The following is a 14,829-nucleotide window of genomic DNA, read 5'->3' on the forward strand; positions in this document are numbered from 1 at the left end:
CTGAATCTTTCCACTGCATTAAACATATATTTCCACAGTAAAACTATTATTGAAAGTGTTAAAATTATGCATCCTGACTGATTAAATGGCTTGTATAAGGGAGTTGAATCACAGTCTTGAGACACAAAAGCAGTCTTCTGAATATTATCTGGCATTTCTGATAATGGATTTTTAATTGTGATCTTGCTCCTTGTTTAACAGCTTTTAAACACTTTCCTAGCTTTTAATAAACATAGCTTAAATAGGACTATGGTTAAAAACTTTGTTAAGTTCCCAGTTACTCATTGTTCCTAATATTGCTAAAGCTAAACCAACCAATGAAGCGGAATCTAGATCACGCTGCTCCCATGCATGGTCCAAGGGCCACAAGTGGCCCTCAAGACCCTTTTGGGCTTCCCTCAGCAACACTTGACACCCGCCTCCCAAGTCCTTGCACTGTCTTTGCGAAGCTGGGTAAGTGAGGCTCTGGGAAGGAGGTGTTAGGGCTCTGACAGGGTCCTAGAGTCATGCCCCCTTCTCAGAGCCTAGTTAGCATTTTCCCAGTTTGGGAAAGGTGGTGGGAGAGTTCTAGGATAACACTAGGGCCCTGCTGGAGCCTCATGCTTGCTTTCCAAAGTCTGGCACATTGCTTAACTGACTTTGGGAAGACAGCACGAGGCTGAAAGGATTTGCTGTAACTGCCAATCAGTTGATCAGTAGTTACAGCAAGGCCTTTTGAAATCTGTTTCCAGGTGTGATTTATATTCAAACTGCACCTGCGAATGGTTCCCCCCACCCTGTGACTGGCAGTCCAAATTACACCTGCCAATGGAAAACTTCAGTGGGCCTTACTCTCAGTTCCAATCAGCTGATCAAAGGTGCTGGTTCTCCGCACCAGTCAGTTGATTGGCACTGAGAGCAAGCTCTGTGGACTGCCCTGGGGAGTTTTCCATTCAGCCGATCCCAGAGGACAGTGCCAAACAGCGGATCTGTGTTGTCAGTGAGCCCCACTTGGCGCAGAACAATCAGGAATGCACTTTAAGTTCCCAATTGTTCCTTTGAAGCCAGGTCTTTAGATGCCCCACACCTGACATCACATATGGCATCAAGTGTAGGGCAAGTGAGGGTGGTTTGGGAAAACAGCCTCTACTGGACCTAATTAAGCTCATGGGCTGGAGGTCCCCCACCACTGGTTTAGCTTGACATCTGAGCATAGCCAGTTACATTGTTTCGGTGTTAGTTTTAAATGTGGGTTGAAAATGGAAATTGTTTTATTAACCGATGGAGGGGAAAACGCTATTGGTGTGTTGTTGTTTGCATGATTACTTACATTTGGGGTGCAACATCTGAATTTGAAGCAAGTCGGTAGGACTGAAATTACTTTTACAGGCATGAATTTTTAGATGTTTTACATGTTTACAATTAGTCACTAACAAAATATATAATGAAATATAGGGGACCCAAACAAAAAGAAGGGTATAGGTTAAATAATTGCTGCTCTTCTAAAATCAGGAATAATAACACTTGATGGATTTGGGTATTTTGTGCACACCCTGAGATTGTGTTGGGTGAAGGGCAGCCTAGGAAAAAAGCATATGAATGAATGAATGCATAAAAATGTTTTCCAGAAAATCAGACAATATGGTGCCTCCCCCACTCTGTTTGACATTCAAGTCTTGGTTTGCAACTGAAGGTATCTAAACAGGCCTCAGCAAATCAAGCTTTAAAATGTTGTTTCTATCAATAAAGTCATGAAGCATACGTATTCTATTTTAGTTTAATATTCTGAAATGAAAAGCTATTTATTCGTGAAAAAATTACTGAACAGTATGCTTTGGGATTAAAAATTAGTTAGCTCTGCAGATCACAAAATTTACCGGAATACCGGTAGGGATCTTCCGGTAAGAAGGGATCTTCAGAAATAGGATGTGCTTTGCTGCTGTCAAGAGCAAGAATTCACCAGTGTATTGAGAGAGTAAATTATATTTATTATTGCATTAATCTTTCAAGACGGAGCTAGTGGATTTTATAGTGTGTGCCGAAAGGTCATTCTTCAAATGATAAACTTAAATTTGCTCTATTGGTGAGTGTTTGTGTCATGGACCGGATGGACACAGAGGAGTGGTAGGCAAAACTGGCTGGAGAACCCCCAAGGGAAGAAGGCTCAGAGCCTGAGGAGTGATGGTGGGACAATGATGGGTGGTCACAGGGAGAAGAGGGAGAAGACTGGGAAGAGGAGGTATCAGAAACTGAAAGGGTAACAGGGCTTAGAAGGGAGAGTCTGTGGCAGAGAGAAGCCAAGAATCAGAGGCAGAAGCCGGAAAAGAGGGAGACCAAGAGGCATGGGTGTCTCCCTCTCCTGTTGCGACAAGCTCCCCTCCCCACTGACTCCCAGAACCAGGAAAGGAATGAAATGGGTGAAGCAAATACAGGTTGCACATAGGTACAGTCTCCCGATTGCTTGCAGCTCCTCTCCTCCTGGGCAGCCTCCAGAGCACATTACAGTCTTGCATGGACTACAGTGGTCAGGCTATCCCTATTCAGGAATGGCTCTAGTTGGTGAACCAAACAAAAGGCAGTTTTAGCCACAGGCTACCTGGGCCTTCAGAGAGCTAAAGAAGCAGGAGTAAAGATTGCACCCCCCCTGTCCTGGTCTCTATTCGATACACTATTTGATACACAGAAACAGTGTGGTGCAGTAGACAAGAATATTCAACAGACGGGAGATGGGCCTCATACAATTCCCTACTCAGCCTAAAAACTGTTCATGATTATAACCAGTTTTCTGTTGTAACATTAAGACAACAAGAAAAGCTGTCAAACTTCGGAATCAAGAGAAATGGTTAGACTCTGAATTCTAACACAATAACAGGAAATCTGGAATACCTCTGGCATACCTTCAAAAATGTCATTTTGGATTTACAGTATTCTGAGCAGTTGGTACTATCCAGTTATGCTGTATGATCAGACTGACAGAGTCTTAATGTATCTGGGGCTAGTGCTTGAATCCAAGGGTAGTACTGTACATCCTAAAATCCAACCATTTCTTGGGTGTTCCAAACAATTTGAGAACTCTCACTGTTACATGTTTCACTATAGGGAAACGTTACATCAATACTAACTGAAATCTGCAGATCGGATTATCAACAGTGTGTATCACAGCAAAGAACCAAGTATCTAATTCACATACTGACCGTCTTCAACCCCACTTAGCCAGCAACATCTGACAGTATCATAGCACAAGGTGGAGAAAGGCTGTGAATCCACTTATGGAGAAGACTAATTATCAGATCTGGCTTTAGGAAAATGGCTATTGCTGTTTGCCCTCTCTGGGCTAGAATTTTAATTATGGGTAATTAATATTTGAAACATTACGTATTTATTTGTAGCAAAAAAAGTGAGGCTTCACAGTTTTCATATACAGTGGTGCCCCGCAAGACGAATGCCTCGCAAGACAGAAAACTCGCTAGACAAAAGAGTTTTCCGTTTTGGAGGTGCTTCGCAAAACGAATCTCCTATGGGCTTGCTTCGCAAGACGACAATGTCTAGTGAGTTCCTGCTGGTTTTTCCCCCTTCCCCCCCTTTTTCTAAGACGCTAAGCTGCTTATCAGCTGATCCGATCAGCAGATAAGCCGCTAATAGCGCTAATCCGCTAATCCGTCAATGGGCTTGCTTCGCAAGACGAAAAAACCGCTAGACGAAGAGAATCACAGAACGGATTCTTTTCGTCTTGCGAGGCACCACTGTACCAATTCCTTACCAATATCCGTCTCTACAGGAGCTATTTTAAAAACAAATAAAAAAACAAATTCATTGCATTTTTTAATACATAAACAGAAACTAAACAAACATAAAGGTATAACAACATCCCTGGGGAGGCAATACTAAGTCTCATATAATATATTTCATATTAATAGGAATACATATGTGAGGTGGCAGAAATGAGCAAAGATATCTATAAACGCAAGGTAATATCTGAAGTAAAAAGCACCATCATGAGTTCTTCACATCACTTTTAGTTCAGATTCCTGCATTGCAGGGGGTTGGATTAGATGACCCTTGTGGTCCCTTCCAAATCTTCAGTTATATTATTTTATGATTTCAGTTTTTTAATTTATTTAAAAGAATGTTTGTAACACTTTGCATTTTGCAGAAAATACCAAAGCAGCTCAGATTATAAAACATAGAAAAGTCAATAAAAACAGTGGCTTGTATCCAATGTCTGTGCTACTTCTCATTGAAGTTAATGAACAAGAGTTACTTAACTCGATTATTTTCAGTAGGTAGAGTAAAACTTAGCTGGATACAACTCAGTGTATTGAAAACTACACTTTTACAGCAGAACCAACAACAGCTGACCCAGAAGATTACCTATTTTCCTTTCCCATTTGCAAAACGGTTATTGGTTATTGGCTTCTATGAACTTCTTAACTGTGGTGTGGAAGAACTATTCCCAAGCCGAGTTCCTAGTTCATTAATTGTGGTCAGCTGGGAGCCAGCATAGAAAGAACAATTTTTTTTTTTTTACCGTTAAATTTTTTTTTTATTATAATCCAACATTTAAAAGACACATATACATTATTAATAATAAAACAAAACACGGAAAAAACAAAAATAATAAAATAATTCAAGAATCAGTATACAATCAATATATAATCAATATACAGTCTTTACGTTCTTTGACTTCCCACCACCACGACGTGACCTCTATCTCAACAATATGTACAGCAGTATCTTTTGCTAATAGTCGTGTTCTACTTCGCGGTTTTTATATTATACCTACTGTGATTTTGGTGTTTCCTAATATCGTCTCCATGTATGAAAAGAATTTATTCCAGTCATTAATAAATTTAGTATTTTTCTGATGCCTAATCTTCTGCGTCATTATTGCTAAGTCAATATATTCAATTAGTTTGGTTTGCCAGTCCGTGATTGTTGGAATGCTGGGTTTTTTCCAGTTCTGCGCTAGCAGTACCCTAGCGGCTACTGTTGCATACTGGAATAAGGTTTGGTCGTCCTTATTGATCTCACTCCCGGCCATTCCCAAGAGGAATGCCTCGGGTTTTTTTGGGAAAGTATACTTTAGCATCTTTTTTAGTTCATCATAAACGGAGCCCCAAAACTTCTTTACTTCATCGCAGGACCACCACATATGGAAGAAATCTCCCTCTTTCTTTTTACATTTCCAACAGGTCTTCTCTCCGGTTTTATACATTTTAGCTAATTTTGTTGGGGTGATGTACCAACGGTACATCATCTTTTCCATGTTTTCTCGGAGGCCGACACACGCTGAGAATTTCATATCCTTAGTCCATAATTTTTTCCATTTTTCATATTCTAAGGGGTGTCCTATGTCTATGGCCCACTTGATCATAACCTCTTTGACTTCCTCATCCATAGTATCCCAATCTAGTAGTTGGTTGTACATTTTAGTTAGGAGCTTAGACTTCCCTTCTATTATTTCTAACTGGAATTTGGATTTGTTTTTACTCATTCCAGCTTTTTTATGTTCATTCCATAAGGAATTAATTTGGTGGAATTGTATCCACCCCGTTAGTTTATCTTTTAACTCTTCGTAGGGTCTAATTTCCCATCCTTTCTCAGATCTTTTCAAAAGTTCAGCATACGTCCATCTTTTACCTTCCATATTCACTTTCTTAATTACTAGAATGTCTATGGGTGACAGCCATAATGGGGTATCTTTTTCTACCAAGTTCTTACATCTATTCCACACTTCCAGCAACGCTCCTCTTATGATGTGATTAGAAAAACTTTTATGCACTCTCCCCTTATCTTGCCATAGGTAAGCATGCCACCCAAACCTAGCATTAAAACCCTCCAGGTCCAGCAAGTCGGTATTGTCCAAAACTATCCATTCCTTCACCCAGCATAGACACGAGGCCTCATAATATAGTTGTAAATTCGGGACCGCAAACCCGCCTCTATCTCTTCTATCAGTGAGCAACTTGTATTTGATTCTGGCCCTTTTACCCTGCCAGATAAATCTGGAGAGGGTCCTCTGCCAGTCCTTAAACATTGTTGTGCCCCTGATTACCGGGATGTTTTGAAATAGGAATATCATTTTTGGGAGGATGTTCATCTTGATGGCAGCCATTCTCCCCTCCCATGAGAGGTGTAATCTACTCCAACTGTCTAGATCTCTTTTGCATTCTCTCCACGTTCTGTTGTAGTTGTCCTCCACCAAATTTATATTTTTCGTTGAAAGCCAAATACCCAAATACTTAACTTTTTTGATATCTTTATCCCAGATTCTAATTCAATTTTATTTTTTGAGTGTTCGTCTAAGTTCTTTACCAACATTTTTGTTTTTATTTTGTTCAGTTTGAACCCAGATAACCTCCCAAATTCCTCCATTACATCGATAACTGTATTTTGGACCCATTCTGCAAAATGGGTCATTATAACTTAGAGCACATTTAAAAAGTGTTACAAAATCTAGAAGCAGAAAAGCAGAACAAAATATTGGCTGAAAAACTGAGAAGTTTGGAAAATATATTCTACATCAAAACAGTACTGAGCTGAAGTAAAGGCTTTTCTGGCATTGCTAATACCAATAATACACACATATAATGGGCAGTGCCAGAGATTCTGTGAATAATGGAATGGAATTTTTTGTGTAGCAATGTAACTCCAACCTTAGATCTGTTCCAATGGCCTGTTTTTATGCGGGTACAGATTCTTGCTTTCATACTCAGACTATACTGCCTGAAGGGCTAATTTGTGTCAACTGAGAGATCACATGTGTGAATATTCATTTTTACTCCTACGCCTGAGAGCACAGACAGAAGAAACAAAATGGGCCAGAACTGATCTTGGCACAATGCTATTTGCATTCCATTTCAATACATGCTTTAATAAATAATATTAGTATTAGGGCTGAGAGCTCATTTGATTAATCAATCTATTTAGAACTTTAATCACAGATTAAGAGTGCACATCGGTTAGTTGGTCATACAGAGTCCTTTCATGCTCCAAGTAATGTCCTTGCTTGAGTAAAACAATGGCATTAACTCTGGCAAAGGCAACTTTGCAACACACACACTATCTCCTTCTTTGTAGAAAATGTATTCAGTACTGCTGACACTGGGAACAAAGCTACATATAGCTTGCAACTCTGCCATGTGAGTGGTTTTATACACAACCACAACGTAAGACTACCACTACAACAACTTCTGAATTCTCTTAACTGCTACCACAATGCTCATTGTTATGACAGGTGTGGGTGGGTGGAGAAAGGTCTGTAATATTGAGGGACTCCAGCTAAACTTACTACATGGTAATCTCAGTACAGTGGTACCTCGGGTTACATACGCTTCAGGTTACATACGCGTCAGGTTACAGACTCCACTAACCCAGAAATATTTCCTCGGGTTAAGAGCTTTGCTTCAGGATGAGAACAGAAATCGTGCAGCGGTGGCACAGCAGCAGCAGGAGGCCCCATTAGCTAAAGTGGTGCTTCAGGTTAAGAATAGACCTCCAGAGCGAATTAAGTTCTTAACCCGAGGTACCACTGTATCTGGTGTCAAAGTTACTGTGCCATCTCAACTATACTCTCCATTGCTTCACATTTTCTTCTCTGCAGAAGTTAATGGGAGCCAGTGGGAACTATGCAAGCAACTGCTATCTGTGTGGTCCTGCCTACCCAGGTTTTGTTTCTTGGCCAGAATACAATATGAAGGCCTGGAGATTTTGTGTGTGTGTGTGTGTGTGTGTGTGTGTGTGTGTAACACGTGAAAACACCAAAGATGAAGCTCATGTTAGTTTCCAGAGATACAAACTCTGAATGTTTACAGTACTCTGAAGTATATATAGGGCTGAATATTGTTATACAAGTTTTCATTCCAAAAAGTAATAAACAGATGCACTCTTGGTATAAATATACTGGTTTGTGAATTATAAGAGCACAGTTTTTTTTAAAAGGGGGGTGAGGTATGAGAGAAGGTTTTTATTTTTTACAAACGTATCTGAAATGGAACATTTTTCAATTCTGCATTTCAGGGACCAATTTTGTTATGAGGCTGATCTCCCTTAGCCTAACAGTAATAAAAGTGGAGTTGTTGGTATTCTCCAGAGACCCCCAGGCAAAGTGTTGACACCGCTTTGTCCATTTCACTTGACCTAAATTCTCTCATTCTTGTGAATGAAGTGAGAGTTTCTTCTGTAAAGAACCTCATATTGATCATGCCCCCTGGCACTCAACACACAAAGCTCCATTTCATGAATTTGTCTAGGCTTATTTCTCCAAAAATGAAATGCAAGAGGCTTCTTTTGGTTAATTTTTGAGGACCCACTGTTAAGGACTAATCTGGCTGTTCTGAAACTGTGAAAAACTGCTTTTCCCAGGCTGATTTCTTAAGAGGAAGCTCAGAATTCAAGACGATAGCCAAGTCAGTGTCTTGAACTAGTGCTTTTTGTTTCTTCAGCTGTATTGTAACTTGAGAGAAACAATCAACAACTGAGATGGCTTTAATACCTACAAAATCATTAGAATTTATTCTGAAAGTGTCCCACAACTCATGAAATCAATATCGCAGTCCATATAGTGCCATCAAAACACATTAAAATTTCAAAGTCTTCTGTAAAATGTCTGGCTTATATGACATTTGGCATTCTAAAGCACAGAGCTTTGTTTACTTGCATTACTTTTTAGGCCTTTTGTATGAAATATAGCCTAGACTAAACGTGAGAAAACAAAGGAGTTGAAATCCCCATTATGCATGGAAAGCTAAAGAGGCATGAGTAGTAAAAGCCTGAAGCATGTGCAACCTGTAATGAGTTTTCAGCTAAATAAACTGGCCTGTTTCTGCAAAAGGTACAGTTCTCTAAATGAATGGTTGACAAGGAGACATAGTTTTGAACAGATGTAGGCCTGGAAAGATGAGAACGTGATGTTAAAACATACAATATCACATTATAGGAAAAATGTGCTTTTATTCATATCTTCATATCTGTTAAGCTTAGTGATAGACTGCTGGAAAATGGAACAGTTGTGTAACTCAAGAGAGAGACTCACTGTTGAAGCAGACAGTGGCTAAAAAAATGAGGAAATCCACACTTGATATTTCAGGAAAAGAACAGTAAAACTAGGCTGTTTAATTTCATGGACCTTATCCATCTTGCATGCTTACAACTTGAAATCCCTCTTCATTTTCTCACATGGGCATTTTCTGTCTTTCTAGTGCCCTTATTACCCAAAATGAAGAGAGCCTCTCAGCTTGACTGATTTTAAGTGGAATTCATTTTAAGTGGCATTTTAAGAGGAAGTCATTGTTGTGCTATTTGAAATTTTCTGTCTCTTCAAGCAGCTTTCTAGATGGAATAGTCCTCTCTCTCATATGCTGTTCTGGGGGTTCTGCTCCAATCATTTTTTTGAGGGGGGGGGGACAGAGTGAAGTCCCATTGCACAAGTCAAAGCCCTTGGACAGGGCTTCTGCTGATGGGGTTCATTACGATGGGATTCCCCTATGTTGTTTTTCAGGTACAGTGGTGCCTCGCAAGACAAAATTAATCCGTTCCGCAAGCCTCTTCGTCTAGCGGTTTTTTCGCTTTGCGAAGCAACCCTATTAGCGGCTTAGCGGCTTATCGCTATTAGCGGTTTAGCGGCTATTAAAGGCTTAGCGGCTATTGAAGGATTAGCGGCTATTAAAGGCTTAGCGGATCAGCGGCTAAAAGGCTATTAGCGGCTTAGAAAAAGGGGGGGGGGAGCGAAAAAAAACCGGAACACTTGCAAGACGTTTTCGTCTTGCAAAGCAAGCCCATAGGGAAAATCGTCTTGCGAAGCAGCTCAAAAACGGAAAACCCTTTCGTCTAGCGGGTTTTCCGTCTTGCGAGGCATTTGTCTTGCGGGGCATCACTGTACTGCATATTTCTAGCAATTAATGTGATCATATGGTAATCATACAATGTTCTAAATTGCTGAGAAAGCAATGACATCTGGAAGTTGTTGGCATCTGTCTGTCTCAAGAGACAACGGAGTGTGCCTCAAACTGTTGTGTTATCAGCACCAAAGTGACCTCCTCGGAGCTCAGGCCTGGGCACTGCGTACAGAGGTCCTGGGCTGCCTAGACAACAGGACCTCCATCACTGCCTTGCTGATGTGCAAAGGAAAGCTGATTTTCAAAGGAAAGCAGAGAAATACGCATGGTGCCAGCTGGGCTGCAGGAGTTGCCAGAAGGAGGCGTACAAGACGCCATCCAACTATCTTCTCTGAATTTGTGTAGAGTTTACTCCTTAGCCTTATGTTCCTCTGAAGATATCCTGCAAGGCAGCAGAGGCTTAGGACCACAGTTTCCTTCTCCCAGATGGATTACCTTCCGAGGTTGACGAGCCCCAGTTACCCCCACGTCCCTCTACAGCATGTGCAGAAACCACCTTCTTGACTGTTGGACCCACTATCGGTCTTGTCCATTTGATCTGCCAGAACCCATCTTCATATGTAGGGGAAGTCCCTAATTCATTCTTGGTTTGATGCTCATCGGCTACCCTCACTTGGTTTAGACGGCCAATCAAAGCCATCTCTATGGGTGTGGCCACTGTTGCATCCTGACAGCTTCTAAGAGCCACAGGTGAGAGCTGAGTGCAGGGTGGAGTACCAAATGTGGACAAAGTACCCCAGAAGGAGCATGTCATGTCCTTGCCCCCGATGTAGTACCCTTCCCTTAATACCCCATACACCTCAGGCTACTTTCTCACAAAATGAATGATGTGAATAGTTCCTGCATATTTTGCCTTGTATCCCTGATGCCAGAAGGGTTAGAGACTTGCTTTTTAAGCAAGAAAGCTGGGAATCCAGGCCAGCTAATGACGCAAATAGAAGCTGAATGGCTGGGCAGTGCAGCAGCCCCCACCATTGTCTAAATCTTGTTGTGGCATGAAAAAAATTCCTTTCTTCTTTACATGACAAATAGCTACTATCAAAATGCGCAGATGCACATTATCAATTTTTGCTATGTTTTTGATTAACAGTTTTGCCCTGCTCAGGTATAGCTGAGAAAATATATTGATGTATGATTCTGCATGTTGCAAGAGTAGCACACACTATTTTTTGTAGTACACTGCCACCTAGTGTTTAGTGCCACAAAGATGTCCAATAGAAAAAAATTGCAGGTAGCAAAAAAGCAAACAACATCATCCAAAAAGAACAGCTGTGCAGTGCTTATTCCTTAGGAGTAACTGAAATGTTCCAGAATAGCAAGGAAGCATTTGTGTGCCCCAAAACTCTTATTCAGGTTAGGTGGCCCATAAAAATGGTGTGCAGGGGTAGAAGAGTGAGGGAATGTCATAAGGCATGTTTTTTAAAAAAACAAACTTTAACCCAAAGTGCTGGTTGTAACAGTTTTAATATAGAATCACAGGTTGACTCCTGTACACTTATCTCAGTTTTATCTAATTAATGTTCTAAATAAATTTCAGGTTGCACCAGCGGAGTAATGTGACGGTAGCATGGATGTTCTCCACTTGAAATTAAAGCTGGTTGCCCCCAGCTTTAGATGTTAATAATGACAGTTGGTGTGTTTGCTTAAGATCAGAGCAATTCTCTGTTGTTTTGTATTCACTGTTGTATCTGGGAATTTGAGGATTGTGAGTGATAGAGATGCTTTTGCACCTGTGTGTGCCCATATAACAATGCAAAGCTGCAGATTTTTAAAACACTTGTCTACAACACTTTATCTCTTTACCTCCTGAGGGCTAAAATTTTATTCATTTAAAGTGACTCCTAAAACATGGTCTAACGGTACGCGATTTATATGAAAATTGCGAATGATGGCAGCTCTCAAAAACCAACTGCAACTTACTGAGAAGGTGAGGTGTGAGGCTTGGGGAGTATGAGGTGTGAGGCACTCTTACTGAAGCTATTCTAGCTGTGGGTTCTGTTCCCTAAAACACTGTTCTCCAAGCTGGCACCTTCCAAATTTTGGATTACAACTCATCAGCCCTGGCAAGCATGTGAAGGATGATGGATGTTGCTGCCTGAGTACAAGCTGTTGGAATGTGGGGAAGAGAGCTGATTTGTCTGATGAAGGAAATGTATCTGCCATCCAAAAAAGTGAGGCATTGCTTTGGTACCCACATCTGTTTCCAGCAGAATGCGAAGGTTGTTGTATTCTGTGGTTCTAGTGCCTGCAGGTCTAAGATGGCTGGGAGCAATGGGCAAGGGGCAAGCCACTTTGAAAAATGGGTTAAAAAGCAGGGCATACATTTCATAAAACAAAGGCAGGCAGGCAAATGCTCCACCTGTATTCTCTAGCCAGCATTGACTGTTGAAAGATTTGATGGCACGTGTTCTTTAATAATCTGTAAATTTGTTTTAAATTTACTGTGGGTTTCTAGTTCCAAAATACACAGTAGGAAAGACTAAGGTTGGAAAGATTGCTTCCTGTTTTCTTTTTACACTGATGAGTTACTACATACAAGTTAGAAATTCCCAGCTCTCTTCTTTTGTTATCATACAGATGCTCCATCTTTTTGGTTTGTACTTCAGAAATTCATTTAGTTCCATTTCTGGCTAATTATATCCCTCTTTAACTCTCAAGGCTGATTCTATTTGTGATCCTGACGTTGTCTCTGCTTGCTGTGCAGCCCTTGGGTTTGAGTTTGGAGGCTTATGGAATTCTGACGGTGCAGCTTGAAGAACTGGTTTCCATGGTGATGAGAGAAGTAATTGACCTAAAGGAGACTCAAGAAAGTGCTTGCATGGATTGTGCTAGACCCTAGTGATGGAGGACTGCTGTCACTCTTAAGTGGGAGCCAACAGCCTATTGGTTAGTTTGCTGAAAAGGGCTTTGGGAGCCTATTAAGCCTAAGAACTGCAGCTTATTTGGCAGCGGGAAGCAAAGCTAATGACCCCAAGCTGACCATTTTACAGATCACTGCCAAAGGAATAGCCTCCTAACCTGTATACTTCTGGCAAAAGAAATGCTAGAGCTGAATTTCTCCCTCTGTGTGCTTATGGAGAGGTTGGGGTGGATGGGAAGCATTACCTGTAAAATAGCCGTAGGACATCACATAAGCATCATTATCATGGTGATTAGTCAGGCATGCCTCCTCTTTAATTCTACATTTTGTTTTGTGTTCATCATGTCTGCTCACTTGCATTTATTTTCTCTCTCTCAAGTCTTATGTTCTAGTCATTATTTGCTATTTTGCTCCCCAGCACAGGGGCCGTAATGTATTGGGGGAGTGCAAAGAGTTGATGTTGAGCTTGCATCATGGACATATTTCCATGGAGGTCCCATTCATTTGAACCTCCACGTGGTACACGTGGCCAGTGAAATTTGCATACTTTCACCAACTAAAAAAAGTCTAGTTTGGAGGCTTCAGTTTCTTCCTCCATCTGCATGGCTGCAGTAAGTTCTGACACCATCACTGCCACATATAAACCCTGCTTTTTAGTCAGATGACATTCCAAAACAGATTGTAATTGTGATCATTCAAGATGATACAAGATGGAGGGGTGACTAGGATATGTATGGTGTTTTTTTTCCTGCCTCCTGGAGTTGGTGGCAATGTTTTTAAAACTGAGGGGAATTTCAAAAGCAAATTCATCCAGCTGAGGTGAATTGGAAATCTGAAAAGTACAAAAACATTCATGGGAGGAGAGGGAACATATCCTGCTCTTCTGGCAATGAAACTGCTGCAGCACAGTGGGGAAAAGAGCATATTAAAGAGCATTTGATTTCAGCCATTGTCTATCTCCATGTGTTCTCCCAGACTCTTTAAAATAGCTGTACCCATTATAGTTAGTGCTTTTAGATCTTCCTGCTAAATTATTCCCTTTGTTGTTTTTAAATTTCTTTTAGGTACTCTTGTCTGTGTTGGTTTTAACATGCTTTACTTATTTATAAGAGATGCGGGTGATGCTGTAGTCTAAACCACTGAGCCTAGGGCTTCCGATCGGAAGGTCGGCGGTTCAAATCCCCGCGACGGGGTGAGCTCCTGTTGCTCGGTCCCTGCTCCTGCCAACCTAGCAGTTAGAAAGCACGTCAAAGTGCAAGTAAATAAATAGGTACCGCTCCGGCGGGAAGGTAAATGGCGTTTCCGTGCGCTGCTCTGGTTTCGCCAGAAGCGTCTTAGTTATGCTGGCCACATGACCTGGAAAAACTGTCTGTGGACAAACGTCGTCTCCCTTGGCTAGTAAAGCGAGATGAGCGCCGCAACCCCAGAGTCATTTGCGACTGGACTTAACTGTCAGGGGTCCTTTACAACAACAACAACAACAACAACAACAACAACAACAATTATTATTATTATTATTATTATTATTATTATTATTATTATTATTTATATCCCGCCCTCCCCAGCTGAAGCCGGGCTCAGGGCGGCTAACAACAATAAAATAGTACAAAATCTTTATCTTTACTTTTTTATAATTGCTTTTAGTGTTTAAATCTTTTGAACTTAATATTGTATTCTGTATTTTTAATAGTTTGTGACCTATCTAGATAATTTGGTTAGATGGGCATTATGCAAGTGTAATAAATACAATAAAAAGTAAAATGTGGTATGTTGTCCTACTCACACTAGGACAGGATTTAGCAACATGTTGTAGTACTCTTGCTGACAATAAGGCATAGTTTGTGTCTTCCTGTATTGTCTTAACATAGTCATTGTGTGAAACTTACTCATCTCTAAAATTAAATGAGATTCCAGTCACAGAAGTAAGATTTTTATTAAATGGACAGATTGATTAAAGTTTTGTCTCATCAGAAGTTAGTCTGACTGAGTTCAGTGGGACTTATTCATAGGGGAACCTTCATAGGATTGTAGCTTCAGGCTACTAAGAGGTCAGCTTTTCATATTTTGAAAAAAATGAATTGTACCCTTATTTGA

The 14,829-nt window shown here is 40.7% G+C and overlaps 1 protein-coding gene and 1 long non-coding RNA gene across 8 annotated transcripts in view; one reads left to right on the forward strand and one right to left on the reverse strand.

The window, feature by feature from the left end:
• Window positions 1-14,829, reverse strand: part of LOC308574686 — a 306,109-nt gene that overhangs the window by 209,793 nt on the left and 81,487 nt on the right. The gene's annotated exons all lie outside the window — the stretch shown is intronic.
• Window positions 1-14,829, forward strand: part of ARHGAP32 (Rho GTPase activating protein 32) — a 212,137-nt gene that overhangs the window by 99,084 nt on the left and 98,224 nt on the right. The window lies entirely within an intron of this gene.

The sequence above is a fragment of the Podarcis bocagei genome (genome assembly GCF_964188305.1).
Source record: "Podarcis bocagei genome assembly, chromosome: 15".
In the NCBI taxonomy this organism is placed as follows: domain Eukaryota; kingdom Metazoa; phylum Chordata; class Lepidosauria; order Squamata; family Lacertidae; genus Podarcis; species Podarcis bocagei.